This window comes from Falco punctatus, assembly GCF_963210335.1.
Source record: "Falco punctatus genome assembly, chromosome: 4".
Classification (NCBI taxonomy): domain Eukaryota; kingdom Metazoa; phylum Chordata; class Aves; order Falconiformes; family Falconidae; genus Falco; species Falco punctatus.
In genome coordinates this window covers 3,609,942-3,634,460 of record NC_137583.1, presented here as the reverse complement: position 1 = coordinate 3,634,460, position 24,519 = coordinate 3,609,942, and the positions used below count along the sequence as shown (strand labels likewise).

General features: G+C 36.7%; 1 protein-coding gene across 3 annotated transcripts in view; it reads right to left on the bottom strand.

Moving 5' to 3' along the window:
- The window catches only part of PPARG (peroxisome proliferator activated receptor gamma), a 63,533-nt gene extending 39,027 nt beyond the window's left edge, over positions 1-24,506 (bottom strand). Inside the window, exon 1 of one of the 3 annotated variants that reach the window (XM_080386172.1) lies at positions 24,235-24,506. The gene's annotated coding sequence lies outside the window, so the exon portion shown is untranslated. Of the gene's footprint in view, positions 1-23,790; positions 24,183-24,234 lie in introns of those variants that run through there. The other 2 variants (XM_080386170.1, XM_080386171.1) reach the window with 2 other exon arrangements.
- Between the last annotated feature and the right edge of the window lie 13 nt (positions 24,507-24,519).

The window sequence follows — 24,519 nt, the reverse complement described above, 5'->3', positions numbered from 1 at the left end:
ACATCATATTTGTGCATCTTAATCTACACCATAATTTTTTATTATTATTTTTTTTTGCCACTGACTCAATGTGAGAGAACAATCTGCTTCGAGATTCTTTGAAACTGCATTCTTGCTGTGCTAAATAAGGTGACTAAGACAGTGTTCCAGAAATCTTTCCCTGCATCCCAAAGATGTACAGTAAGATAATATAATTCTTAATTAATTTAAAAATAAGGTCTCATATCATGTAATAGATATAACCTCTTTTATTATCAGTAACAAAAATAGAAATTGCCAAGGAGTTAAGAAAACTTTTCATTGTCTGAGTTTTCAGTTAGATTTATAGGTTCAGTGCATGCCATTAGAAGTATTTTAAGAGGAAATTCTGTATTCAGAAGTTTACATGCAGACTTATGCATAACCTGTGACTGTGCTTTCGGATGTCAAACTTGTTTCAAAGTCAATAGAAAGTTTTATAGCTTCAATAGAAATTCATTGTTTAGGCCACAGGTAAGAAAAACACTAATGTATTTACTTAATATTGTATTATTGCTAGTGGTATGTAAACACCTGCTTAAAGTTAAGTACTTTTAAAACCTCAGTTCCTGGCTAAGGAAGGACTTCTTTAGCTAGGGTATATTATTAAATCAAATATACACATGTATACAGACGAATAAATCAGTGTATGTTGTAATACAGATCCATAAGGAGCTAGGTCTTCATAAAATGCCATATTTTCTATGTAAAATTACTGTTTCTCACTAGCCACAGTGAAAACACTGTTCCCAGAATTAAAAAAAGTAACTCACAGCTACCATGAAACACTAGTTGCAATGTTAAGCCAGGTGCCTGCTGTATGTTTAAACAGGAAACAGCACTGTCCCAATGTACAGTAGAAATGCCACCTAGCAAATTTATACTGTGCTCACACATGACTCATTATATGAAAATTTGCGAATTCCTCTGTGGCTTCATAAGCCTTTGTAAGATTATCAAAGATTTAAGCGTGTAATATAGCAAAATACACCACAGATGTGTAAGCACTGCAGCAATTTACAAGACAATCATGCTACATTGTTTATTTGGTTTCATGAAGTCATTGTCACTGTGTCTTTTAATGTATTTTAATATACTAATCATGGACTGTATTCTTCAAAAATGGTGTTTAGTCAATGATTATCAACTAAGGTACCAATTTAGCAAGACATTTTAAAACTGATGTACTTCATTATGGGATTCAAATCTGAATACAAAGTTTGTATTTCTTTTTGAAACATTAATAACTTTAATAGCAAAAGTTGTATATTTTGTGCACAATATCCAGTGATTTTTTTTTCTAAGTCATCTTAGGTGCAATAAATTTTATACTAACTCTGAAGAATTTTTATTATATTAATACTTAAATAACCACAAGAAGCTTTCGCAATCCACTTAGTAGTAGGGGAGAATTTATTGAGAACTTTTTATGGAGGCATAATACTGTTGGTAAGAAGCCTGGGATTTTTTTCTTTCCTCAGACTGTCATGTCAGTGCTTTTTAATGTTCACAAGACAGTAAACTTAAGCATTGTTTCCAAGAGATGAGCTAATAAGGCATACGACTGTAATAGGGTAAAATATACTCATTAATATCCTAAATGCAGTTCTCTGCCATGGCAGAATACTGAATACTCCCACAGGAAGAGGAGGAGGAGGAACAAATGCAATATGAGTTTAAACTCATTCCTTGAATTAAATCCCACTTTTAAAGTTTTTCCTGGCAGTCAAATACATTGCAAATTATCCATAAAAATGCTTCTCATATCGGGATGAGCTGTTTTCATCACAAAGCTGTTACCTTCTAAAACACTAAAAATGTAAAATGTAATTTAATATGGTAAGACTATATGTAGGGCCCATATAATTTGATTGAGCACTGTTTTTTATTCAGTATCACTTTAAATATTTTAACCTGTTGGACAATCACTAAGTCCAAAAAGTTGAAAAGCACCATGTTGCAAAACTCATTCATTAATGTAAACGTGCTTAGCACTATTTGTGCATTAAATACAGAAAATACCTCAGCATAACAGGGACCATACTTTCCTAGCTATATAAAATTATATAAAGAAGAATTATAATTTCTGATATATACCATTATAAGATAATACTCTATATATGTGTGTACAGTCACTACTCTCTGTGATGTCAAGCTAGTTCAAACACATTAAAGCTTGAGAAAGTAGATAAATAGTACCGAAGAGGGCTTAACATTTAGCATTCTCCTCTTCTAGATGCTCCCCAAATTAACAAGCAGAAAAATATGTTCAGATTTTGTGTGGAATACATTATTTACAGACTGTTAGCGAAGTGTATTTTCACTAGCTACTGAAGCTCTTCTATCAGACATTTCTAAACTTGGAAGGGTACTACCAGTGACAGGCACACCACTTCAAAGCACAATGCTGCCCAACAAGAGCTGGAGGACCCTACTCTTTACTCCATCATAATTGTTGCCATTCCTCTGACAAGAGAAACACCAGGCAAAAGAGAAATGGGTACCCCACTTTGGCTACATCTAAGAGCAGGCTTTGCACCAGCCTACAGTGAGAATACTCAACTGAAATAATTTCATAATAAAGACACATGAACTTTTGTACACCTATCATCTGTTGCACAAATGTATCTCTTTCATCTTTTAAATTAGGGGAAAAAAAAAAATCAACCTTCTCCACCGTACAAACTAAGAAAAATATAACCTGCTCAGCCACTTTTCAGTAATAGAGCAACCTTTTGTCATCTGACTACTGTACTTTTGACCCGCCAAAATATTCCCAAGTAAAATATGTTGACGTGTTTGTACATGTGTTTCAATAATTATTGTTCTCAATAGTGTAGGATATTTATCACATATTTAGATCAATGTTCTTTGCATCTCACGTACTCCATCTTTCTAAATATTAATTTTCCCAGATAGCTTTAAAACTACCCCATCAAGGTGTCTTCAGGCTGCCTACACAGGAGCGTAGAATCAGGTCGTAAATAAGGCAAGCTTGCTTTTGTAACTGAAATTGCGACATTGTGCAACGCTGTGAGAAGTATTTAATGAACACAAGTAAATTAGTTATGAATTGTGCTCTGAATTTAAGTTACCTTGAACAGTTCCATTTCTGAATCTTCTATTGGACTACAGGACAAAAGTATGAAGAGAATCTTCCCCATTTTGGGCTTTTTTGGGGGTCAGTATAAAATACAACATAATATAACATTGCACTCAGTATTTTATTCCAGAAGAAAAATAGGTGAAAACTTTCTGAAGGAATTTTAGCACTGAAAACTGACTATCGTAAGATCTAGATATAAAATATTAATTTTAAAGTCTGTGTATGACTATAACAGTGATCTGAGAAAAAGAATACTAAAGTATCAACTATAAAACCTCAGCATCAAATTAGCACCAACTTACCTCCTTTCACGTCATTGTATTTCTTACTTTCAATAGAAATTATAGGCATTTAATTAAGAATTTTCTATTTGATATACTTCAGAAAAGCTTCTTGCAGACTGGAGCTTAAGACTATAGGAAGTATTGAACAGAGAAAAAAAACCCACAAAGCTAACCCAAACAAACAGAGCCCTGGATCAGAGTTACTATGAAATAGATGACACTAAGAAGCCCTAAAACAGAACTGTTGTCTTGAGTTTTAAACTAAATATAATGACTGCAACTTCTAAGTTTATGGGCTAACAATTTCCCTAGCAAACTAAGTAGTCCTGGATGTCAGTCTATCCATCAGACAAATTGAACTATTTTAAATTATTTCATTTCTGTTCCTACCATCTAATACTAATAAACAAAATTCCCTTTAGCCCTTAAAAAGAATCACAATACATGCATTCAGAAAATGGATTATCAGTGCAACACTACATAATAATTCAGAAAAGGGTACATGCTCAGTTGTTATACAAGGTTATTTAAACCTTCTATCACCTATTCCTCAGTAGTTTTCTGAGAAAAGCCCCCCCCCCCCCCCCCCCCCCCCATCACAAGCTTTTCTGAAAAATTGACATGAGTCTTTGGGAGTGACACAGAATTTGATGAAGATATTTTACTTATTTCCAAATGTACTTTTCAAGGAAAAAAAACCCCAAGATAACTTTCTCTTAAGGACATAGAAGTAACTTACTAAATACACAATAAGTAAGTGTTGCTTGAACCTGAATGAAAAGATGAATATTCTCCCTGCAGCCCTTTGATAAGAAGAAATAGACAAAATTTGTTGGGCAAGAACATGATTTCATCTTCTATTTAGTTTCAAAAACATTGATAGACTTCAGAAAGAACTTATATATAACCTGGATGATGATACATTAATGCAAAATTATACAAACTCCTGACTTTGTTACTGATGCATAAACTCACTGTGTTTTCTAATAAGAGATCTATCAAGGTTTGGATTTTACAATGTGCATGAAAACTAAAAGGAAGGAATTTCTTTGACCTTATTTTCTGTTAGGTTATTCTTCCCCTGTGTTGTTAATATCCTAAGAATATGTCTGCTATGACTTGGCCCTACTTTTGTCAACCTTTCTATTTTGAAGTAAAAGTTTTTCCAATTCATCCATTGAAATTGCCTTGCTTTCCCCATGAAGGAATAAATATTTCTACCTGCCAAGGTAAGGAAAATTACTTCACAGAACTCATTTGTTCCTTTATGTGAACTGTATGTCACTCCTGCACTTTCTGTAAGTGTAGTTCATCCAGAAAGCAGGGTATAGTTATATTAACGTTTAAACATATAAGTCTGGCAATAAACAGCACCCATTTAGTTAGCAGCTTCAGGGCTTTTGCTACTGTTCTTTGCTTCTGCAATAAACTGTAATTTTAAAAATTGTGGTTTATGTTATTCTTCAGTTATTAATATTGGTGATCTTTAACCTAGAGTGTTCATACAAAGCAAACATCACTCTCGTCACTCAAAGTCAGCAAAGTTTTGAGCTGCACAGTGGCTGACACAGACTGTACAAATTGTTCTATTAAAGGAAGATGGAAACTGGTGTTGCTATTTTTGACAAGAAATTATCAAGAGTTAAAATTACATCATTTTAGGACACCAAACAGAGAGTATCCATAGCTAAGAACAATTTAAATTTAGGAAAAAGTTATTCGTGTATACTTTCAGAATTTTGTTATTTTTAACAGCTAACGCTAAAAAAAATGCTTTAATAACTAAGGCTGAACAGTCACTTCTGTAAATTTCTTTGCTTCCAGCTGTAAAGAATCTGCCAATACTTGACTAAATTAGTAAAGACACCGACTGCACTTTATATTTTGCACATATATATTGTGGAGAGCATAAAGTGTCTGTCAGCTATAAGTTAAAAAATCTCTGTATGCCCCCATCACATATGTTCATATGGATTTCAGATTCTATGAAGCTCTGTATATGAGACTGACAGTTGCCTGTAGAGATCCCAGTTTATGTAAACTTGCCTGCTTTCTTTAAAAATGTGAACTGCCATTCCATTTCTATATTTGACAGCATTTGCTAGTTTCAATTGAGGAGAAAAATGTATAATCAAGTTCTAATGCTGTTTCAGTAAGATTAATAATTATAGGGTTATGCAACATTAACAATACTGGTACAAGCAAAGCAGCTATGTTAAAATTTAACAGCATTAAAAAGAGGGGAAGAAAGAGATTGAGAAAATTTCAGTTCCCTTCTCTGTCATGTGTTCTTGTCATCATCTTTTTTTGTCTATATTTAAAATACTTTAAGAATTCCTTCTGCAGTTATCTAAGAGGACAGCTAACAGCAAATCTTTTAGTTTCACGTCATGATATATAGATTTATACACCACAATTCAAGACAAAAATGCATCTCTAATTCCATTTATAGCTAACTGCTTGCTTATTTTTATAGAATATTTATAAAGTAATTTGGAATACTGAAAAAAGTCACATTAATTAACTTTCTGGAAAGTGTTATTTTGAATAATTACATGCAACTGTATGTCTTTAATCTAAATATGCGTGTGATTTTCACATACAAACCACAAATTATACACTGGAATTTTGCCCGTATACTCTGGGATACTTGATAACTTGATTGGTTTATTTTGAAATCAGCTATTCATCTTCAATTTGGACAGACTACCAGTAGTTAACCTTGCAATGAATTATATCGTCATACCCTATTATTCCTGTAAGGAGATTCATTTTCTAGACAAGCAAGTTTAGTGTGAGGAACTAAAAGTTATTGCTGTGACTTTTTGTAACCCCTCAAGCAGGCTTGTGAACAACTAAATATCACGTGGCTCTGATATATAACGAGGATAAGTTACTGTGACTTTTTACTGTTCCAGTTTTTTTTTTTAACTGCTAAACAAAAATCAATTGTTTGCAAATGTCTATATGCTGAATTTGAAGCATGATCACAAGACAGATGGTCAATCTCTTCAACGATTCAGTTATACTTAAAAGGAATCACATTGAAATACCATTGAGATTATCACAAAAAAATAAATTCTTAAGGGACATCTGGATTACATCCAGTGCATTATATGTAACGTAGAGCTGAGTATCAGGATAAGACACTCCTTGCATTCACGGTGCATGCAAAACACTCACTGGAACTTTCTGAACTACCTCTAATTCAAAGACCAGAAGGGGTCTTCAGTAGCAGACTGCTTCCCACACCCTATACTTCCTTGTGCAACAAGGTATGAACATCTTTTTTAAATCTTATTACTATACTCTGTAAAAAATAAGAAATTATTTTACAGCGGCTTAGGTGACTCTTCGCCAACAGTGATATACTAGGGGGATATGACAAGGATGAAAAGAAGGGCTATAACTCCATTACACCCATCTAAACTGAGAGTGTTTGGGAATTTAGAACCTGGGTTTGATCTCTTGCTTTCATTTTCTACTATCAATATATCATAAAAAAATAGGTTAAACACCAAACTTCTGCAAAGCAGAAACTGGTTTTCATTGGTTTATAAGAATACAGTGTTCATCTCACTTTCCAATGTAAAGGAGGGGCTTGTAAAATGTGTGTGGCATACTGTATAAAACAAATACAATTAGACGGTCTCCCCTGTATTTCGAGAATTCCTAAACTGTTTCAGATGTAAACTGGTACTGGACTTGGCTCATTGTTTGAAACTATGCGAGATTTTGTACAACTCTACATAACATGCTCTTTTGAGTCAGACAAGATAATTTGGGGTCAAACACTGGCTCCTTTAACTCTAAGATTTCTATCAGTTTATTTAATTTACCTTTTGTGAGACAATGGTGAAGGCATGTGATTTTGAACAGGAATTCTGCACCTCTTGGTCAATATCTGAACCTAACATATCCAAAACCTCTGCCAACACAAACATACGTATCATACCAAACTGGCTCTCAAACTGAACCTCCTCCTTCCTCAGACATTCTGAGGAAATCTTTGGTCTATAATCCTCGGTTAGGGAAAATAGTCAAAATTATTGATACTGAGATCACAGTAATACATAAACTGATGAATAAATAGCTTCCTCACAAGATTTAGATCTCAATGAAAGCAGAAAAAGTTGCCAATTCCATTATGTTTGTCAGATGCAAAGCCCCCAGATTATCAATGGGCTATGGACTGTGGATCACAGAGCTCAACTGGATCTTGTATCTTGCCAGTTGTATCTTTATTTTACTATTTGTTCTCGGATGTTAAAAACACTATTGGAAGCAGTTCAAAAATACATTGCTGGAAAATTGTTAATGCCCTAGTCATACAATGTCATTTTGAAGCTCCCTGGGAATTTAGATTTGCACAGCTTATTAGGATATGACCTTTCCCTTGATTTTTTATTTTAAGATCAAGTTAAGATGAAATTTCCCCAGTGGGAGTTGCTGTGTTTCCTTCGCAGATAAGGAAAAGAGCAATGGCAACTCCGTATAGAGACAACTTTCATACGTTTCTACAATACGGACAACTTTGTGGGCTTGACAGACATCCAATGCATTCCTAGAGGTTGAGAGGAAAGTCATGCGGTATGTTAACTAAAAAAAAACACAACCCAGGAACATAACAAAGGTATTTCCCTGAATCTCACACACACACACACACACCCCAGCGTCATTTGAGATTAAGCTTTGGGGAATTTTAAGGCCTATGGACTCCTTGCATTCAGAGAATCAGGGGTAGCACTGGTGTGAGATAATGGCTTGTTGCTGGAACACATTCATACTCCTTTGGGTGAGCAATTACTACCTATACAGCACTCTCTTTCTTCATGATACAGATCTTGTCTCACAAATTCACACACTTCAGCATTTCTATGCTTATTAGATTAGCATAATTTTTCCTGGGATCTCCTGAAGCTGATCTAAAAGCAGGAGGCTGGAAAGTCAGTTCTCAAAACTTTCCTATGTGGCAGGTATTCAAAAAGGCTAACAAGAATAATATCTCAAGTTATATCTCGGTGGTCAGTGCGAGAGGTTCCTCTAGAGCCTGATTCGGAACAGTTAAAGTAGTTTCTTGCTCTAAATTATTCTCCAGAGGAGAGATCTCTCTCTGTAATATAGGCTGATTACCAACAGTGTTTAAATACTTATATAAAGTAAATACTTTTTAATAGTTTAAGACAGGCATAGTCAACATTTTTCAGCCCTTATCTCTCTATGTCAATGAAGCCCAGAGAGAGACAGTTAAATAATTAGAAGCTGAACAACATGGTTTATATTTGAAAACTTTCAAATGGTCAAGATAGCAAAAACTAACAGCTTTTCATCAGTTTTTATTCAGGAGAAAATAATTTTCCTCACTAAAAGTAAAATCAGTCGGTCAATAAAGAGATCACTAAAAAGAATTCAATATTTTTATTTTTGTATATTGTGGGTAAAAGCTTTACAAAGGTATTAAACTTTTGCTATGCAAACAACATTTTTGCTCAACTACAGATACCAAAAGAAGAAAATGAACCGATAATGAAATGAAATAAATTATTTTTTTAACTTTTCAGAGTAGTCTGCTGACTTAGTACTTTGGGTTGGCATTGTGCATATAATGTTCTTATAATGATGCCACATTATAACATAAAGAATATATATGTTATACAGTATAATATAAATTCATCCTAGTCATATTTGAATGTCATAGTAATGATGCATCTGACAAAACCATACAAAGATTCAACTGATACCTAAAACTTCAGCTAACTTTATGAATTTCATCGGTCTGCAATTCTTCTCATAGGAGTGATGCATATTGCCTGATGTAATTTGGCCATGCAAACAAAATGTAGTCCTTTAAATTTTCCTGCAACATCTGTTAAGAGGGGGTGCCCCCATTGATTAAATTTGCATTTCCAGAAACAGCCCTTCCTCTTTCCATGACTGACAAGAGATATGGGCTTATTACTCTAACAAGCAAGTAGAAGACAGCCTTAAAACCAATTTAGATTATAGCAGACTGTAGGAGTTAATTTGCAATTGATCTGAGGCTAATCTCTCTTGGGTAAGTACAAAGTAATTATCTACATCACCAGTTAAAGACCTCTGTGAAACATATGTATCTAACAGAGGAGTAAACAAATCCAGACTGATATGATTTACTACATATTGTTGTAGAGTGCACTGATGTCACATATTTGTGACTTTTCAGCAAACAAATCTAGGAATGTGCTAATAATAGAGAAGGAAAAAATTACAAGCTGAATACTACAAATGTACAGGAAGAAATCTGTTGGCTAGCATCATTTCTACCCGAAGAGTGTATCAGCAGGCATGTTTGAAAAGTGATTCAACAGAAACCATGTATCTTTTTCTACTCTGGTGACATGGACTCTCAATGCAGATTCATTAGTGTAAGCACTAAAAGTTTATTTACAGAGGGCAGGACCTGAACATTTCATGTGAACACATTCAGAGCATGATAAAGAGCTTTGTCTCCTATTAGTAATTTAAATAATTGTGATTTGGTACTCCCAACACACCTATAATTGAATTCCTCAGTCATAAAATCACTGGTGCCAAACAAGTTCTGATATCTTTTATCAAGCCTCTTTTTTCTTGTCATTTGTTAACATATTTCTTATGGAGCTTTTCTTCTTTTTATAGATACATTTGCTTTAGTTATAAATTAACCCTGGAATTTACTCTCCCAGAGGCCACAAACTGCTTTTCTATTCTCTTGAAAAAGTTTCAGGCTATATGAATTTATGATTTGGAACAATTTCGAATAACAGTTGGTGGTTCAAATAGAAAGGAAGGGAAATTTTGAAAGATTAACAAAGCCATTAAGAATTAACTGAAAACGTTCAGTGGCTTTTCTGTGCCTTCTGCTCTGGAAGCCAGGATTAATTCACCGAAAGAGAACGTATTTGCCTGTGGGATTTCTGGTGCTTCCGATTCCTTGTAGTAATATTAACTGAGATACAGCCTCATTCTGAAAGGTCCATATTCCATATTTTGACAGCTCCTAAAGATGGCCAGTACATCCCAAAGGTATGCAGAATACTTTAAAAATTTCACTTCAAGTGCAATTTGAACCATGTTAAAAAACATCAATATTTGTTTAAAAGATTCAAGTAATGACCATTACAAGACTTTCTATTTGATAAATGTAAGCCTAAAGAAACAGGGCTTATAATATTTGCTGTTTCCTATTGTGTGTCTTTTGTGGGTGTCTTTCTCTTCACGCCCAATAGCTTTGGAAAACATTGGCTTGTTTTAGCTAGAACTGACTACAATGTAGAGGAGGTGTAACACCATAAACCTAAATTGTTGTTAGTGTCACCACTGAAAGAACAAGTTTGAGCTCACCCTGTAGTAGGTATCAGAAAACGCAAATGAAAAATTCCTAGAAGATATTTCCATAAGAGACTAACTTGATTGGTTCCACTGTTCAAAGAAGAGTTTGTATAAGGACAGAATAATATTTTGTAACAGCCAGGATAATATACATACTATTTATTTATCCTTCTGTGCTACTTTTAGTATCATTACAAAACATTGAAGTTTGAAAAATGTGATTTGATTTGACATACTAAATATCCATTTTTTAATGCTTTAACTCCTGTTTTAGCTAAGATTTTCCAAGGTGGAATGATTTGGGGAAAAAAAAAAAAAAAAAAAAAAGCAGCCTTCATGATTCAGAAAACAGGAAATGATCTTACAGAACTTTGCATTTCAGGATTATTCTTCCTGATCCAATTTAGACTGGCTGTGGTCACGCTGCTGCGTGCACCACGTGTAACAAGGTGCTGACTTAATCCAGTGTGGAGTGGGTTAAAAATGACACTGTATTTTTTTTTAAATTACTTTAAAAATTACTCTTTAATTAAGAATATCAAAAAAGATTGGAGATCCCCGAGGTATTTTACCTATATAAATAATTTGTAGGCAGTGCTTTCCTCCATCTCCAGTTTCCTATATTCAATACAATGTCCTTCTTGCAAAGGTAAGCAGAACTTCCTTCCCTACATGCTGTTTCTGAGATTTCCAGTCAGTTATTTGAAGGTAAAATTTTCATCTTACATTGTGCTTTGTGTCTCTGATTTTCATATTTCTATTAGCAAGTTAGTGCCTCATCCTCTGGAAAAATGTGTTAACTTAGTCTGTATTTCTTCTTAAATGCTTCATCTGTTTAAGTACCTGTAGGAGGTTCTTGCTTTGTCTTTGTTGTCTTAACAAAACATGGCATTTTCTGCTCCTTTAATTGTATCAATAGCAACACAGCTGAAAGGATTTTTAACAGTCAAAATATTTATCAACTTTCACAACAAAAATGAGGTTTAAAATAATGGCCACATTGTCAAATATTTTAGCTCTCAAATCTTCAAGGCTTACAATACGTGTTTATCTGTTTAGATTTTACAATTCTATGCTTTCTATTTAATTAAAAATTTTAAAATCCATGACTTATTTGTTGACACTAGTTGGGGAAAATCAGTCTGATTTGGCCCTATTATTCATTTGTAATCTCATTCAAATCAAGATGATGAGCGTAAAGGTCAGATTGCATGGACTACCTTGAAGGATCAGAACCATAAAGTTATACACAAGTATAACCATCTACTCTCACACCTTGTGTACACATTTCATAACTTTGTTTGCACTGTGTACTTTCACTTGAGCCAAAAGGAATTTTCAGAGCAAACAAGTTGTAATGTATTCTGTAAAGGTGAGTTACAATGTTAGCTGTCTATAGTTCTTGGACCAGACAGTAGGACAGTAACAATTTCAAAATATTTTTCATATTGTTCAGAGTGATGACTATGTCATATACAAGTATTTTACTAACATCTGCACAGGACAGATGTATAAATAGAGAATTTTGCCATCATGCAACACAAGTATGGTAACAACTTGATCCTTCACCAGGAGTTAGAAAAACATTTAAAGAGTATTTTTAAAGATTTTGAGCTTTATGTTAATATGTTTTTTAATTTATGTATTTGACAGCCAAATGAACAGACAATATAAAATGACATACAGAAATTTTTCTTTTGATACAATGCCAACAATCTACAGTCTCTACTTTGCCAGACATACAGCTTCTATTTCTTTCTTGTGTGCTTTCAAACTTACAAAGATCTCCCAGTTATAAGTCATTAATTTTTTAGAGCTAAAAATCTACAAACAGAACATTAAGCACAGCTCCTCTTGGAAGAAACTTAGAAGGAAATTACAACAAATCTGAGAGGCATTTAAGCTAATTCAGTTTCAGCTATACTAACAGACTAAAGAGTACCAGGACTCTCACTCTGGCCATACTTGTTTGACTCACATAATCAAACTCTCTTCGTTGTCAAAACTGGGTGGCAATACTTAAATGGCCTGTGGCAAATGGTCCATGGCCCATGCTAACTCCCAAAGTATTTCTGGAAAGCGCTTGAATGGCTGTTAGTTGGCTGAGCTAAAAATGGACCATGGACAATTCTGTGAATGTAACCATTTAACAATCCAGTTCTAAGCCTGTGCCCGAGACACAGCCCTTTTTAATTTACTAGCCTTTGAGTTCAACTAGACTTCTCTGAGACTAGGGAATATAATTGCTTTGGGATTTTGTTTTGTTTTTCCTCAAATCCACCAAATTACTTAATTTTGTATTAGCTTTTTTTCCTAAACATGATCCCACTTTCTGCCTGCCGGCTGACAACAAATGTAGTAGGTACCCTTAGCTTTCAGGAAGGGGGAGCATGCAATTCTGAAGGTGTTCAGCATCAGCGTGAATGTGAATAAGACTCTAGAACTCTCATGAATCTCATCAAAGATGCATTTCCTTTGGTACAACGTTTTATTGAGAACTAATACAAATTGTACTGAACTGTTTTTCCCAAATGTGCACTTCATTTCAGTGAAATAATACGTCTGTGCAAAAAGAAACTGTAGAGATAGAAAACTAAGATAAAAGTTATATTCTTGATACTCAGACAGACAGCAAAATTATAAAATTCCCTGTAACTGACATCTAAAAGAGGCATTTATCTACCTATCTTCATGTCACATAAAAATAGAAGAAATATTTTGCTACTTCAAAAGTCCACAATATAAAAAGAGCAATACTGGAAACTGCTTACTATTGATCTCATCTTCTGCTCTGAGAATGGGTAACAACATACTGGATACAGTCAGCACCTAAAAATCACCCCTGGCTTCTAGAAGCTAAAATAATCCACGTGCCCTGTGGCTGTGGTTGTAGAAGAAAACTTGACTATTCTTCAGCTGGATACAGCAAAGGTCATAAGGAAACCTGTTATGAATAATGGCTCATAGAAGATGAAGGGAGGAAAATCCTATGGGGTCTGTCAGTACCTCTTCCCAATGCAATGCTTATCTCTGCAGTAGCTTTTCCGATTTTTTTCTCTGATTTAATTTCATAAATCATTATTCAGGAGACGCTTTCCTTGAGGAGCCATACAACAGTTTATCTGACATATTGGAATCAGAAAAAAAGTGTTATTTAGTATTTAACCTACACTGTTTTTATTTAATTTCCATAGTCATTGCTAAATGAGCACGCTATCACTCTTACCATTTTGAACTCCAAAGAACTCTTCTCCCACAGAGTAACTGCCAGGTATAATTACTATATTCATTAGCCCTTCCTGGAGTAATTGTCAGGAAAGTGGCAACCATACCTGCATCAATTTCTTCTTCCTCTTTGCTTTTTTTCTGCTTTCCTTTCAGGAAAATTAGAATTTATCTCCACTTTGTCTTCCTCACACTGGGTCTCCCACCTTAGTCACCTCAGTCCTCTTCCCCAAATCTACATTTTAAAGGTAAAAGTAAAGGGAGGAGGAAAGGGAGGGGTTGTCCTACCATCCCTCACTGTTTTCATGTCTACCGATTTGTTGTGGGTTTGTTTTTTAATTTAAATCCATTCATTCTGACATTATATAGAGATTCATAGTACAGTTATTTCATCAGTGACAACAAAACAGTTACCCTCCTGTCTAAGGGTCATGCTTCAGCAGAAATTTAAAATTGCCACATGCTGTATAACATTGTGCTGTGCCTTCCTGTTAGTGGATGGGGGAGGAGACAGGAATCTGTTGCACAGCCTGCGTCAGAGAATGTAGTCACACTACAGTATATCAAACTGGGAGTATGTACAAGTTATTGTTATTCTAAACTTACCTCAGACTTCAGCAATATTCACTGCCTGTTCTCCTGTCCTTAGTGACAGGAAAGCTGTCACTTGTTGTTAGCATATCAGACAGTTCCTGTTCTCAAAGGAGTAATAAATAAGGCTAGATTTAAAAAACAGAGCAAACTTGGGCAGAAAAAGAACAATGAGTAGGAATGCCAAAATGCAGTGAAAGACCGTGTTATGGCATCGTCAGCATATCTTAAACCAAGAAAAGCTGAAAAATCTCATAAGAGACCAGAGAGAAGAATTCAAAATCAAAAAGGTTCCAACAATAAACTTTACTCTTTGGGAAAGAAATTCAAACATCTGTATTTTTAAAGAATTTCCCTGTTTTTTAATACCTTATTTGGCAATCATAAAAAGGGCTAAATAAATAAAGAAAAACCAACAGTCTTAGCCAGTCTTCCTACTGTCTGCCTTCAAAATTTCCTTTAATTATTTAATTAATTTCTTTTCCTGATACTCTTCATGGACAGCTTTTTCACTTTTCCCCAACTCTCTTCTCTGCTGGGCCTCTGATGTCCCACACTGCCCTTAGATCCCTGTCTTAATCCATGACTGCAGTTAATCTAGTCATACTGGACACCAGTAGCCTCTATTAAGATTAAAGATACTCCAGCTATTTCACAATAATTTTAAGCCAGAGCCTATCTTAAAATGGCACATTACTCCATTGATTCTACATAAATTTGTTTTATGGACATTTTTGCTTGTAAAGGAGAAGAACACTGTTGATAAAGTTTTGATCTTTTAAAAACAGAATTGATAAAATGTACAGAGAGCAGTTTTCTGCGTTTTCATTTGATCTCTCGCATACTTAAAATTGGCACCCTGGTGACCCAAAAAAAGAATGGAAAGAAATGCACATGACTTCCACATCCTCAATATTACATCATGAAGGATGAAACAGCATATTGGGTACGGCTCAGAGGGCCTCTGTACTGTATGTGACTTTTTTGTTGCATAAAATTATGCCTTTCTTAACAAAACAGTGACTCATTAAAAATTTGACAGATACCATATTCCAACATACGGAACAATGAAAACAATGATAGACCATTAGACAAAAACTCATTTCATAATGGGATCACTTACCATGAACTCTGACATTAGCATGCTAAGTGTTTTTTAAATATAAATTAAAACATGAAGGTAAGTTTGTGGGAAAAAATATTTTTAATATTCTATTTTTAGATTAAGATTTTCATTACCAAAAATTTTCATGAAGACATGTCTACAAGAAAATGTCTTTGTGGGAGGAAAATTGGGTTCTTGATTACTGAAGGGTTTTCCCGTACTCCTTCAAGAAGTACTTCAAGTACTTCTGTCAAGAATTCCTGGCTATGCCAACTGTGCTGTAATAACTATTTCTTAATAAATTAGTGATCCTGGTCTAAGAAAATAATTCCTCAAATGTCATTACCTATGTCAGAAAGTAACATGCATAACCTGATGTTTTATCCTAGCAAACCCAAGTAAAACCTAAACCAGTGCTATAATTGCAAGTGTATATTTTATACAAGGTATTGGATTACTGGAAAAAACCCCCAAACTAAACAAGATAATGTTAACATAAAAAATATCCACTGCACCCAATTTAGCCAGCCTGATCATGAGGCAGACCCAAAGAACAAGTCTTTGGGCAGTGCCCAAAGGAAACTGTGTAAGGAAACCTCTTGGGTCTCTTATTCATCATGCCATAATGTTCTTCCCTGTATCGCAAAAACAATTAACCAGTTCAAGACAATTGGCAAGCTCACGTCATAGCTAATACTCCAAGAAGCTTTCAAAACAGAACAAGATCAATTGGCAAGCTGATCATGGAAACAAAGTATGGAATTTGCTTGCAATAGCATTTCTTCAGTGTGAACATCCAAATAATTAAAAAAAAAAAAAAAAAAAAGAAAAAAGCAAGCTAGGAACTAGTAATTAGGTTTCCATAGGTTTTTTGGAAATTATTTTGCATTGTTTTGATAATGAAAACCACTTTAAAATCATTGTTAAAAACCTGAAACCTTCAAAGTAGTTTTTCAGTCTTTGCTTATTTCCTATTTTAAGTTCAGGACCTGCCATAATAAACTTTTGCAATACTAATTTTGAAACGTATTCTCTAGTTGACTATAACAACTCATACTTAGCTGAGATCTTTACTTCAGGCCAATTTAGCAATTCCGCCAATAGGTCTACTGTAAATTAAAAAAAAAAAATAGAAAAAAGAAAAATCCAGTAAAAATAAACCTTTTTAATGGTGCTTGTTTCATTCAGAGAACTGACTTAATGTGAAATCCTTTTGTTCTAAATAAAGCTTAAATTTTCATCTTGTTTATCATCTCAAAACATCTTCAGCAACAGCTGGAAGTTCTGAAAGTGAAAGCATATTTGCAGAACTTTTGCTTCCACACACTTAAATCATGTTCTAAGCAAAACTGAAAAATATCTACATCTTTACATAAGTGTCTTGCAATATGCAGTCATTTGTCAAACTCTTTTGATGTTGACAATTACTATGGGATATTTAAAATAATAAACAAAATACTAGTCTGCTTTTCTTAAAATTTCTAATAATTTTAAAAATCAAATACACTAACATGCCTTCATGTACAAAGAAGGCATCTCAGACATGCAGTTTAAATGCAAATCATGGCATCCAGGAGTGATGACAGAAGAAATATAGTAAAATCCTTACAGAACTTCAGTGACTCAATGAAGTAAGTCTATCCACCATCACTGGTTAACTTTAGCAGAATCGGAAGAATAGCTACATCACTAGGTCAGCACAAGAACTGACATACTACAAGCTAGAAAGCAAATAGATAAAATCATTTTCCTCATCCTAGAGGGAATGAGAACCTCAGCCTGTGGCCTCTTCAAAATTTCTCACAGTTCCATTACATATGGTCCTGAATATGGTTAGAGAATACACAATATTCTGTGTAAATCAAGCAACCTTTTGCCCTCACATACTTCTGTGCTTCCTCATCTATAGATTTCTCTGGGTGTAACTGAAAATAATAATTTGGCTTTTTTTTCCTTTTTTTTTTTATATATTAAGAATGTAAGGATTCTTAATGTTATGATAGGTAAGGTAGGATTAAAAATCGGTTTAGGAACATACCACATAATAACATGCTTCTACTAAGCTTAAAATCTGAGATTCAGAACAAAATTTTGTAGCTGAAATACTACTGTAGGGAAAAGTGAAAAAGTGAACAGTAACTCCAAGTAAAGCATATTCAAGACGAAAGGATCAGCTCTTCAGTTTTATTTCCTGTAGACATAAAAAGTCAGTACCTAAACCTATCATGAGGAAATATGTACATTATGAAAGGCAGTAAATAGAAGTGGCCACATTTTTCCACAAGCCCCCATATTAGATAGCACCACAAAGCACCAAGTCTAGGTAGTAAAACCTGTTTTTCTGACCACCCCTACTAGAAGATCTTGGTGTGAGTGTTAAAGCCTGTAATTAACATTTTTCTTTTCATAGTTCCTTTTTTTGGTGTAACAGAGTGACTGTTTTGGTAGTCTGACACATGTTTCAAACCACCATGGTTGGGAACTTATTTCACAGCAATATTAAAATATTTCCCTAGCATAAATATTGAAAGTGTACATAATTCTATTCATATACAGGCAACAACCTAAGTTCAAAATCTCTCAACGTTCCAAATTGCTGCTACACAACCGTGAATAGTTACAGCAGTTACGCAACTTTCCTGTTCAATAAATCAAAACAAACACACAAATACTATGGACATATAATGCAATATTATAACATAAAATATTATTTTATGCAATGCAGCATAATCACGTATTGTGTAAAAGGTTTTCAGATAAATATCATCTTGTCTTAAAGTCATTTGCTTAAACTCAGTGGAAAAAACCAAGATACAATAAAAAAGCTTCCATCACTCTCACCTATTCCATATGCCTATTCCATGGGGGCTAAAAGAGTTCGTATGAAAATAACATACTTAGAATTGTATACATGCAGATAAGTTAGAGTAATCGTAGCTGGAGTCTCCTATTAAAAAAGTATAGGATTCTGGCAAAAGGGAATCTAAAATATGTCACAATCAGATTTGTGATAACAAGGAAAGACAAGAGTCCCCATGGAGCTCATGAAATTCCAATAACCCGTAAACCAGTATGAAGTATAATATTTTCCTCCCATAATAGCTGTTATAAGAGCAAAACTAGCACTCACATCTGATTTGAAGGTCTAGAATAAAGGGATACCAACTGCAATGCCTGTATCAAAATGTTAGTATTTCATTTAGAGATAAAACACATTAAGAAATTGATCGCATAAATTCCAGAACAAAAGGCAGAAAATACACTACTCCTGTTACACTGGCATTTCTTATATAATGGAAAGAAAAATATGTAGGACTTTTGCTATAATATATATTCATGGTTATTCAATTTCAGGCATTTAGTCTTACTGAGCAAACAGTAATTTATTGAGAGTCGGACCCTAAATATTCAGTATACCCAAACCACAGACTGGCTTCAGGAGTAATTGCACAGAAGCAAGCCGACAAAATTTCTAATGCTGCATGCAGATTGCAGACCTGACCCTACTGAAACAGCAGAACTGCCACTAACCTGCATGAAGCTGTGATATATTTTTTAGATTCTATGCATCTTCCAATAAACCAACATCACCTTTTTTTGATACTGTGGAAAGTTCTGTATATTTCTCTGTTGGGATATAATCCAAGATTTATTATGCTGTGTTATCAGATGTTATAGATAGCCTTTCAACATTACTGAGATAAGTAAGATGTCATTCTATCACACAGGGCTAATACATTACCTACACACACATATCCCCTACAAGTATGTACATAACCATACACGCATGTTCATCTCAGCAGTCGTCAAGCATACTTGTGCCTGAACATACATTCACAAAGCTACATAAGCTTTGGTTTTTTTTAATTGCTAATTATCAACCAGCAGAGTAGACTTTGGGATTCATAGACTTGAATCCATAGACTTTGTCCTGAATGTGCAGACTGCATGGCATGGAGGTGATCTGCTTAGTCATGAGGGAAGGGGGTGGCTTATGCAAGTCCACAAAGCATCATCTGCTAGTTGATTCCAGAAATTTACTACCTGGCTTTTGAGGTAGGTACTTATCTTCCCCTTTCTGAGCAGAGTATTTTTTCTATTTAGAGTGAAATCTACTGAAACTGCAAAGTAAAAACAGCTGTATTTAGAGAATAGTGTGCTGCTTAGAAGCTGAGGGGTTTTTTTGGTTTGTTGTTTTTTTTTTCCCCTGTAAATTTGGGGATTTGTTATCACACATAACTAATTTTTTTTGTGTTTGTCATGATGCAAATGAAAATCTATTACTGTTGTAAGAATCTATTACTGTTATAAACATAAATCAACACACTGAAATCATAAATTATGGTTTTTACATCAATCTCTCTACTACCTTATGCTCCATTATAAATCTGTAACTATTTGCATTCTTATATCATAGACCATACAGTATTAAGGATAGGGACAATCTTGATTAAATTTGAGTGAGTAACAAGAGGTCCCAATCTTGACTAGGCTGCTAGGTAGTAATGCAACACAGGTAATTAAAAATATCTATGTAGTTCATGTATCATGAATTTTAATTGGAGAATGATGTAATTGTTCGGTTCAATTCTATGGAGTGGTTTAGGAGAGGACAAACAGGCCAAATAATATAATGGAGAGTGTGGGTGGAGTGGAAGAAAAATGTGAACCTCATCAAATTGACTTAAGTTCTGTGAAAGTTTTCAGATATGAAGACTGTAGAGTAGACCTTGGGGTTTTTTTTTTGTTTGTTTTGTATTTTATTTTTTTTTTTTTATTTTTTGTCTAAATTAGATTAATAAAAGCCTGTGAAAGTTTTAGTTGTATATCTGCCTTGTGGTGTAACGAGGTGACAACTTTGTAGCAACAGTCAAAGGGGAAGTCCATGCTGCAGTAGAAGACCTGATGCTGAAGTAGAAACTTAGCCTTTCCTATGGTTGCCAATGTAATTTTGCCTTCATATCTACTTACACCCACAAGATCTGTAAGTATCCCAAGGCTCACTCACCACAGGTGCTAGTACTAGGGTGACAATTTGCTTACCACCTGCATTGTCTATGTATTTTGTCACTGGAACCTGAAAGAAAGTATGACTGAAAAAAGACAATATCCTTCTTTTAAAAAAAAAAAAAAAAAAAAAAAAAAAAGCAGGGGGTCGGGGGAACAGATAGGAATCAATTTGCATTTTGTATTCCTAGGAAATCTAAATATCTGAAGAGAATTCTTATGAGTTTCTCATTTTTCATTCTTCCTTGGAAATGCCTCCACAGGACAAAAAAAAAAAAAAAAAAAAAGAGGGTGGTGAGGGGGAGATTTTTTCCAAACTTCTCTGTAACCGTTAAATGAAATCCTTAAGAACTGACCTGTTAATGGGAAACCCCAACTTCTGTTTGTGGCATGGGTAGGTAGGACTAGAGTTCTCTTGCTTTGGATTATTTCTAACTTTTTCTTTTGTTAGTTTGCAAAAAGTTAATCCAAAGAATAAATCCCTGCTGTTAAAGAAAATATACATCATTATGGCAATACAGCATGGAATAATTAGAACTCATCATCTAATATCATGCTAAATTCAATAAGTCTGTCAGCGACTAAAAAATGAAACCAGTAGCAATAACTAATGGGAAGTATTATATCCATGACTTCAAAAGAACCTAGCATGTAGAATTTATAATTGTATTTTTATTTCTCTTGAGCAACTGCAGTGGAAACTGTTTTACTCTATGCCAGAGGAAGATACAGGAATAATCATTGTGACAAAAGCTAGTAAAAGAAACTCAAATTATGAATATCAAATATGCAAAACTAGCAATTCACAATTAGGCTACAAAAAAATGGCTGGTAAATATATTTAACACCATTCTGAGCAGATTATATGTAAAAAAAACACAAACCAAAAAAACCCAAAGGATGGCCTCTGCAATCAAGATGAAAAATATAACTAAGTATACTTTCCATTATTTAGTCCAGCTTCATACAAGACAGACGTTTTGTTCTACTTCTAAACTTTTCCTTCTTTTTCCAATATAACTTTTTGAAAAATTCATTTTATTAGCCATTGCTATAAGTGGAAAATTATACTGGCAGTAATTGAAGCTGGGCCTAGATTTATTTTATTGACTTAGAAATGCACTTATGGTTATTTAGAAAAGTTCACAGAAGAGACAGATTTAGAAGCAGTTTTGATAGTGGGTGTTTTAATCAGTATCATAAGGAAGGTTAAAGGGCATAGCTTCAGTATTTTTCAACTAGATTCTGGTATTTAGCCACCTTCATTTTGTGGTGATTATTTTATGGAATATAAATTTTTATCAGAAGAGAAAGAATTATTTGTATATTCTGTATCGTAATGGAAGCTTTATTGAATGCTGATGTTTAATAAATGGTATTATCCAGGAATTTGACATTGAGGCATTTTAAAGAAATACATACTATCTTAAGGATGTGTACAGATATATAATCACTGAACCACTAACAATTAATGAGATGTTTTGCAAAACTGATGCCCGAGAACCTTCACATTCAAAAGCTGCCTGCGTAAAAATACCATTAAACTATATTTCTGATAGGTTATCATTCAAAGTCCATGCCAACTATTTTTTCAACTCTCTTTGCCTTTGACAAGCCCACACTTATGTTGTACCACACGCCTTAACACCCTGCTAAGAGTGATTTCTTATAATCGCATAATTAAATCTCTAAGTAATTTTTGCAGCATTTTTTTTGTGACAGCCAAGAATAATGATGTTAAACACATGACTTCATGCAACAAATTCTGATATTAACAGGAGCACAACATACGAAACTTCTTTTCAAAGGAGAGCACTGAGTATCAGATGTCATAGCTACTTGGTGTACACTGGGAATTTTTAGTTAACTAGTAACAAATCATAGTAACCTTTTAAAAGGTAAATTACTGATTAAATTATGGTCTAATTGGTACCAGAAAAAAATTCTTTTGGTTGTTTCAAATACTCGATTTTAGATGGAACATTACAATGACGTTTCACAGAAAAAACTTGTTCAGATATGGGGCAGCAGGTCACAAGTACAAGGCTAGCCCACAACTCTACTGGTCTTTCTGATTTACAGGATTTTACTGATTTTACCATAAAGTTTCCACTACCTGAAGAAATGGGTAATTTCCTGAGCTTTTCATCAGAATAAATACCAGTCTTACATCACTGATATTAATAAATGCATCACTGTTAAGTCAGCATTGTATTGTCGTGTGTACGCAGTGCCACAAAGTTACAACACACAGGAACTTGCACTCTCCAGTTGTAGAATACCCTGGAGAGAAATGACACCGGGGAGATTACAAAAGGCTCCTGCAAACCTGAGGCATGCCACCAAGACATAACATATTTCAACATAGTATCACAGTTGCTGAAGGCTCAGAAAGGCTCCCCGACTTTCTTGCGGTTGAGAAATAAAAAAAAAAAAAAAAAAAAAAGTCTGTTCATTCATTGAGCGCGTTAGCCAGGTGAGCAGCGACACTTCCCCGCCCGCTCCTGACGGTAGGAAGGGGCACCCCGCCGCCGAGCCCGGGCGGCCGCTGGGCACATCTCCCCCCGCTGCAGGGGGACACCCCCCGCGGGCGGCCGCTCTCCTCAGCACCCTCCTCTCCGGGCGTGAGTCCCGGCCGCCCGGCCCGCCTCCCGGCCGCTGCCCGCGTACAGCACCATGGACACAGCGCCCACGCTCCCCCCGCCAGCGCGCCGGGGCTGAGCTGCCGCCGGGGCGGCCGCGCACCTGGAGCCCCGGCCCGGGGGTCCCCCCGCCGCCGCGCCCCTCCCGCCCCGCCGCGCCGCGCCTCCCCGCCCGCCGCCGAGCGGCCGCGGCCCCTCTCCCCGCCCACACAGCCCCCGCGGGCACCGGCAGCCCGGCTCCCCTCAGGGCCGTGCCCCGCGCTGCCCGGGCTCCCCGCTTCGCCCCTCGGCTCCCTCCAGCCCCGCCTCCCCGAGCATCCCCGGCCTCCTCCCGCCGCGGCCCGGGGCGTCGCTCCCGCCCGCGCCCCGTCAGCCCCGCCGGCCCCGCTCCCCGCAGCGGCGCCCGCACGGCCGCGCCTCCCCCGCCCGCGGCTCTCCCCGCGCCTCCGCCGGTCCCCTCACCTCGGGGTAAGGTCCCCCGCAGCCCGCACTGACCTGGCGCTGTCAAGTCTCAGCGGGAGAAACTGTTCCCTTCTAGTGGGATAAACTCCCCCGCTCGGCCCGTCCTACCGCCCAGGCACCGCCTCCCCCGGCCGGGCACCGCCTCCCCGCCGGCCCACACGCCGGGGCTGAGGGGCGAGCGGGCGCGGGGCGCGGGGCTCGCGCCGCGGCGGGCGGAGGGGCGGGGCGGGGCGGGGCGGGGGCGTCGCGGCGGCCCCGACGCTGAGGTGCGGGGCTCGGCGGGGGCACAGCCGGCCGCGGCGCGGGAGCGGGGCGCTGAGGGGCCGGCGCCGGGCCGCCTGCTTGGCCCCGGAGACCCCGTCCGGCCACCCCAGCCCGCTCCGCCCCGGCCCGTGCCCGTGCCCGTGGTGCCCGTGCCCGCTGGGTGCGATCGCAAGCGCGTACCTGCGGGCAGGCCGCGGGCCCGGAGCGGGGCTGGAATTTGATCCCTGCGCGCTGCGCACTCCCGCGGCGGCCAGCGCCGCTCCCCCGCTGCTAACCGCTTTCTCTTTGCATTCCCGCTCTCCAGCTCACCCCTCTGCGCCGCGGGTAGCTGGTCACCTCACCTCCGTTTGCATCCTGCTGTGACAGGGGTAAAGGCTTTTCTGAAAAGATTCTTAGCAGTTAACGGAGGTAAATGAAATTCTTTTTTCCCCTCACTGATCTTAGCGACGGATTCTCTCTCCCCAA